The 5,952-nt window shown below is 44.1% G+C and overlaps 1 long non-coding RNA gene across 1 annotated transcript; it reads right to left on the bottom strand.

Annotated features, from left to right (window-relative positions):
* Positions 1-3,102: 3,102 nt before the first annotated feature.
* LOC134738552 (uncharacterized) lies at positions 3,103-5,607 on the bottom strand. Its single transcript, XR_010124328.1, has 3 exons — positions 5,276-5,607; positions 4,684-4,753; positions 3,103-3,403 (listed from the first exon to the last, which is right to left on the bottom strand). It is a non-coding gene; the product is annotated as an uncharacterized LOC134738552 (long non-coding RNA).
* Positions 5,608-5,952: the final 345 nt, after the last annotated feature.

Below are 5,952 nucleotides of genomic sequence, written 5' to 3'. Positions count from 1 at the left end.
CCCTTGTGCTTAGAGGAGCTTTCTTGGGGCTTCCTGTGTGTGGTTTCCAGGCCCCACAAATTTGAGCAGCTCCTGGAAGCCCACCCTTCACCACTTATATCACTCACCACCTCTAATCTGCCTACTGTAATGTAAGGCCTCTCCATCTGGATTAGACAATCACGATGTTTGATTTCAGTTATTATTATTTTTTGAAATGGAGTCTTGCTCTGTCGCCCAGGCTGGAGTGCGGTGGGGCAGTCTCAGCTCACTGCAACCTCTGCCTCTGGGGTTTAAGTGATCCTTCTGCCTCAGCCTCCCAAGTAGCTGGGACTGCGGGCATGCGCCACCACATCCGGTTAATTTTTGTATTTTTAGTAGAGATGAGGTATCTCCATGTTGGCCAGGCTGGTCTCGAGCTCCTGACCTCAAGTGATCTACCTGCCTCGGCCTCCCAAAGTGTTGGGATTACAGACATGGGCCACTGCGCCCAGCCTGGTTTAAGTTTTAACCTTTAAGGTTTAAGTTTTCCTTTACGATAAAAGCTGTACAAACTTTTTTCTCCCTTGTGTAGGATACTCGTTTCTTGTTTCCCTGGTAGTGTAACTGACATGCACACACAGTGGACCTGTGGCTGAGGGCTCGAACCTCCCCCCTGCTTTCCCTTTATGCCTTGAATGACTAGTAGCCGAGTTACAGCAAAAACCTGGGGGTAGACTTTGGCAAATGTATCGTGATTTTTATCTCCTGGTTCTAAGATTTCAGAAATGATTGTTTCGAGCTTATGGGAATTTCTTAGGCAACCACAAGAAAGCCTTGGTAACAATTTTGAAAAATCATTTAGCTTTTCCAAGTTGACATCCAAGAGACCAGATATAAGCATTTGTTGTTACTGTTCACAGGCAAAGAGAGCACAGGCGTTCTGGAAAAAGGAGTTGGCATTTGCTCCCCAGCATTTGAGGAAGCCAATTAAAAAAAAAAAAAAAAAAAAAAAAGCATTTCTTAGGCATTATTGTGGTAAAAACAAAATAAATATAAAGAAAAACGAATTTAAAAATTAATTATAAAAAGAGCATTTGTTATCAAGTGGACCTTAATTAGTACACAGCACAGACCCGCTTTGTGAATAGATGCTTTTTTTTTAAATTGTGGTAAAATATATATAACATAAACATTTACCATTTTAAACATTTTCCCCCATTTTTACCATTTTAAAATGTACAGTTCAGTGGCATTAAGTACATTGATGATGCTGTGCAATCATCACCACTATCCAAATCCGGGACTGTATCTTCCCAAACAGAAACCTCATACCCATTCAATAAGAATGCCCCACTCTCTGCACTGCCCGGCCCTTGGTAACCTCTACTTTCTGTGTTTATGAATTTGCCTGTTCGGAGTTCTTTCCTATACCTGGTGAAATCATAATATTTGTCCTTTTGTGTGTAGCTTATTTCACTCAGCATGAGGCTTTGCAGGTGCATCCATGTGGTAGCGTGTATCAGAACCTCATTCCTTTATGTGGAGGAATCATATTCCATTGCATGGATACACCACATTCTGTTTGTTGATTCATCTGTTGATGGACACTTGAGCTGTTCCCACCTTTTGGCTATTGGGAATAAAGCTGCTGTGAGCACTGGTGTACAAGTATATGTTTGGGTCGAGTGTCTGTATTCTTTTGTTTTGATCCCTGTCAGTAATACAATATGGGGGAAGTGATACCATCTCACTTCTGAGATTGGGTTATAAACACACTGCTGCTTCCAGTTTGCATGCTCTTTCTCTCATCACCACAGTGGCTAAACTTGAAAAGATTAGCAATCTCTTCTCGGCCATTTGGCCAAGATCAAGTGTAAAAAGATTGGCAGTACCACGTTTTGCAGAGAACGTGCAGCAACCAGTGCTCTGAAACATTGCTGGTGACAGGGTAAATGGCACAACTGCTGGGCACAAACCTTTTGGTAATTTCTCAAACATACACCTATCCAATGACTGAGGAATTCTTGTCAGGTGTAGGAATTAATATACAAGTCTTTTTATGAACATATGTGTCCAGGTTTGCCCATGACAGCCAAAAACTGGAAATGATGCAAATATCTATCAATAAGACAATGAATAAACTGTGTTATATTCGTACGATGGACATACTGACACTTGCAGCAATTTGGATCAATGTCAATAACATGAAGTTGAGCAAAGTAAGCCAGACATAAAACAGGCCATGCTGCACGATTCCAGTTCGATGAAGTTCAAGAACAGGCAAAACTAAACTATGATGACAAGTCAAGATAGTGGTGTCCTCTGGGTGCTGAAGGGCTGGGGAAAAGGGACTGGGAACCTTTAGGGGTGAGGACAATGTTCTATATCTTAATATGAGTGTTGGTCACCGAGCTATAATCTTCAGATTTGTGTATTGTCAACTATACCTCAGTAAAGGACTGTCAGTTGAAAAACATTCTAATAGGAACAATTTTCCCTCTAATCCAAAGTCCAGATATAGATATTCTTTGTTTCCCTTTGAGAAAAGTGGACTGTTTTCTACTCCAATAAGGAGTTGGGAGTGATGCAGGTGTTCCCTAGTACTGAACCCCAGTTCTCATGGGACCCAGGTGTCATCTGCCCAGGTTACTGCAGAGACTGGCCACTTCTCGGCAAAGCAGCAGTGTCTGCTCACACACCTCACTCAGTCCCCTTTCTTTCTTGTTAGCTCATGCTTCACAACTATGCTGATTATACTGTGTCCAGCACCTTCAGGGGTTTGCAGCAGGGAGGTCTGCAAGTTATTATATCTTGGTCACCAGACTGCAGAACCAGAAGTCTACTGTATAACCCTAAAGTTTTAAAAACCAGTAATCGAAACAGGAAACATAGAGGACTTCCAATGTGCCAGGTGGTGTTTTAAATGCTTTTCTTATTTTTATTTTATTATTTATTTATTTATTTATTTTTGAGGCAGAGTCTCACTCCGTCACTCAGGCTGGACTGCAGTGGCACGATCTCAGCTCACTGCAACCTCTGCCTCCTGGGTTCAGGCGATTCTCCTGCCTCGGCCTCCTGGATTACAGGCATGTGCCACCACACTCGGCTACTTTTTTTGTTATGTTTAATAGAGACAGGTTTCACCATGTTGGCCAGGCTGGTCTTGAACTCCTGACCTCAAGTGATCCTCACACCTCGGCCTCCCAAAATGCTGGGATTACAGGTGTGAGCCACTGCACCCGGCCTTTCAAATGTTTTTAGAGGAACTTAATCTTCCCAGCAACTGCAGGTGGTAGGTGCTATGATCATCCCCATGTTACTGTTGAAGAAACTGAAGCTGAAGTTGAGATAACTTGCTCAAGGTCATAAAATGACAGGGCCAAAATTTGGACCCAGCAGTCTGGCTCTGAAGTCCACCCTCCTATCTGCTGCACTAGATTATCTGTAAAAAAACAAAGAAAGAAAATAAAGCACAGAAAATTAATGACAACTGGACAGAAATATGTTCTGTTATTAAACATGGCTCTCTCAGAGACATGGAAAAGGAAAAGAAGGGCTTTCACATTGTAATTTAAAACGTCCTCATTGTTTAAGTTTTCCCAACATACTTCTTAATTTTTTTTTTTTTTTTTCTAGACAGAGTCTTACTCTATCACCCAGGCTGGAGTGCAATGGCGCGATCTCGGCTCACTGCAACCTCCACCTCCCAGGTTCAAGTAATTCCCCTGCCTCAGCCTCCCGAGTAGCTGGGATTACAGGTGCCTGCCACTACGTCTGGTTAATTTTTTGTATTTTTAGTAGTATTTCACAATGTTGGCTAGACTGGTCTCAAACTCCTGACCTCAGGCTATCCGCCTGCCTCAGCCTCCCAAAGTGCTGGGATTAAAGGCATGAGCCACTGGGCCTCGCCTACTTATGTAATTTTTAAAAATTACATGTCTTGGTAAGGTTAGAAGTGGCATATTAGTGTTATGGAACTACAGATGATCATTCTGTTATTTTTTTGGTTGTATTTAATATTAATTAAATAATAACATTAAAATAATTTTAAAAAATGAATAATACTTTAACAATAGGACAGCCTGGGCAACATGGCGAAACCCTGTCTCTACAAAAAAGAAAAAGAAAAGAAAAGAAAAGAAAAGAAATTAGCTGGGCATGGTGGTGCACACCTGTAGTCCCAGCCACTCAGGAGGCTGAGGTGGGAGGATCACCTGAGCCCAAGGAGTTGGAGGCTGCAGTAAGCCGTGACTGTGCCACCACACTCCAGCCTGGGCAAGAGTGAGACCCTATCACAAACAAACAAAAAAAAGCAGAAAAGCACATTTTTTTTTTTTTTAAAAAGGCACATTTAAAACTCACCCGAGCCCAAGGAATTCAAGGCTGCAGTGAGTCGTGATTGTGCCACTGCACTCCAGCCTGGGCAACAGAGTGAGACCGTATCTCAAACAAACAAAAAATAGGAGAAAAGCACATTTAAAAAGAATTTGCCTTGTTTTGACAATAGCTTTTGTCAAGCTACTTCAAATGGTTTGATAGAAACCTTAGAGCAGAAATTTCAGCTTTTTTATAATAAACTTCCATCTTTCTCAAATCTTATAATGGGAGTTTACTGAAGAACTAAAACGCATTGTCCAAAGACAAACTCAGTGGTCCTTCCCAGATCTCTGGCCACTTCTGGCCCCAGAAACGTAGAGCGGCTTCTGCATCTCCCAGACTCACCTCGGAGTAGGCTCTGTGGGAGACACCGCCCGATGCATCGTCATGGGCCTTGTGAAATACACCAGGTAACCTAAAGGAGGAGACATCACGTGAGCAATCAGTGTCAACAAGCTGGACGTGGGAAATCCTGAGGCAGGACTGGCCAGTCTTTCTTCTCTCTCTGTATACCTGAGGGTAAGACACATTTTCATAAGCTGCAAGACTCATGACTGCAGTGACCCTTACCAGGAACAAAGGTCGGCACTCCAGGGTCCAGAGAGAGGATGTATGTGGCCTGGGCAGAGTCATCAGCGGGACTCTAAGCCTCCCTACCAGGGGACTGTCCCCTGCTAAGAATCGGGGCTCTGAGTAAAGACTCAAATCCAAGCTCATCAGAATGAAGAAAGTTAAGACCCCCATTCTGGTGCACACTCTTAGGATGAGTCCACAGACACCGACTGGACCTCAGACCCTGCCACGCTACTATGAAAGTCTCGTTTGAATTCTCCGGAGTAAAAGCAAACATTTTCTGATGAAGATGTTTATACAGAATCTATGACATTCTCAGCTGCTCCCTCTCAGAATCTAGAATCAGAGAACCAAAGAGACCCACCTGCTCCGCAGAACCTGGCCCCAGAAGTCCTAGGAAAGGGAATGTTGGCGTCCTGGTACGACCCGTAGGCTGTGGTCACCCGCGCAAATGTCGGTAAGGGGGGTGTGACAGAGTTGGGGAGCGCAAACGGGTTGCTGGAAGCGCTGTCTTCCTGGTTCTGAAATTTAAAAATCCACAAACCAGGCTGGGCGCAGTGGCTCCCGCCTGTAATCCCAGCACTTGGGAGGCCGAGGTGGGTGGATCACCTGAGGTCAGGAGTTCAAGAACAGCCTGGCCACCATGGCGAAACCCTGTCTCTGCTAAAAATACAAAAATTAGCTGGGCGTGGTGGCAGGTGCCTGTTATTCTAGCTACTCAGGAGACTGAGGCAGGAGAATCGCTTGACCCCGGGAGGGAGAGCTTGCAGTGAGCCAAGATCACACCACTGCACTGCAGCCTGGGCGACAGAGCAAGACTCCGTCTCAAAAAAAAAAAAATCCACAACCTGTCTTAAAGCTGAATTACGAAATAAAGACCTGACATTACAAAACCAGAAAATCCATGATTTTAGGAGAAAGAAAGGAAACAAAACACCGAAGCATAAGTTGGTACAACAGTTTCCTGCTTCCCACCGCAAAGGACTCAAGGCAGGAGACGAGCTGGCGCAGGCAGGGCTCCAGGCAGCTCTGGCCGTGCTT

This window comes from Pongo pygmaeus, chromosome 18, assembly GCF_028885625.2.
Source record: "Pongo pygmaeus isolate AG05252 chromosome 18, NHGRI_mPonPyg2-v2.0_pri, whole genome shotgun sequence".
Lineage (NCBI taxonomy): Eukaryota > Metazoa > Chordata > Mammalia > Primates > Hominidae > Pongo > Pongo pygmaeus.
Note: the sequence above shows the minus strand (reverse complement) of the source record. Positions and strands in the feature narration are given on the sequence as shown.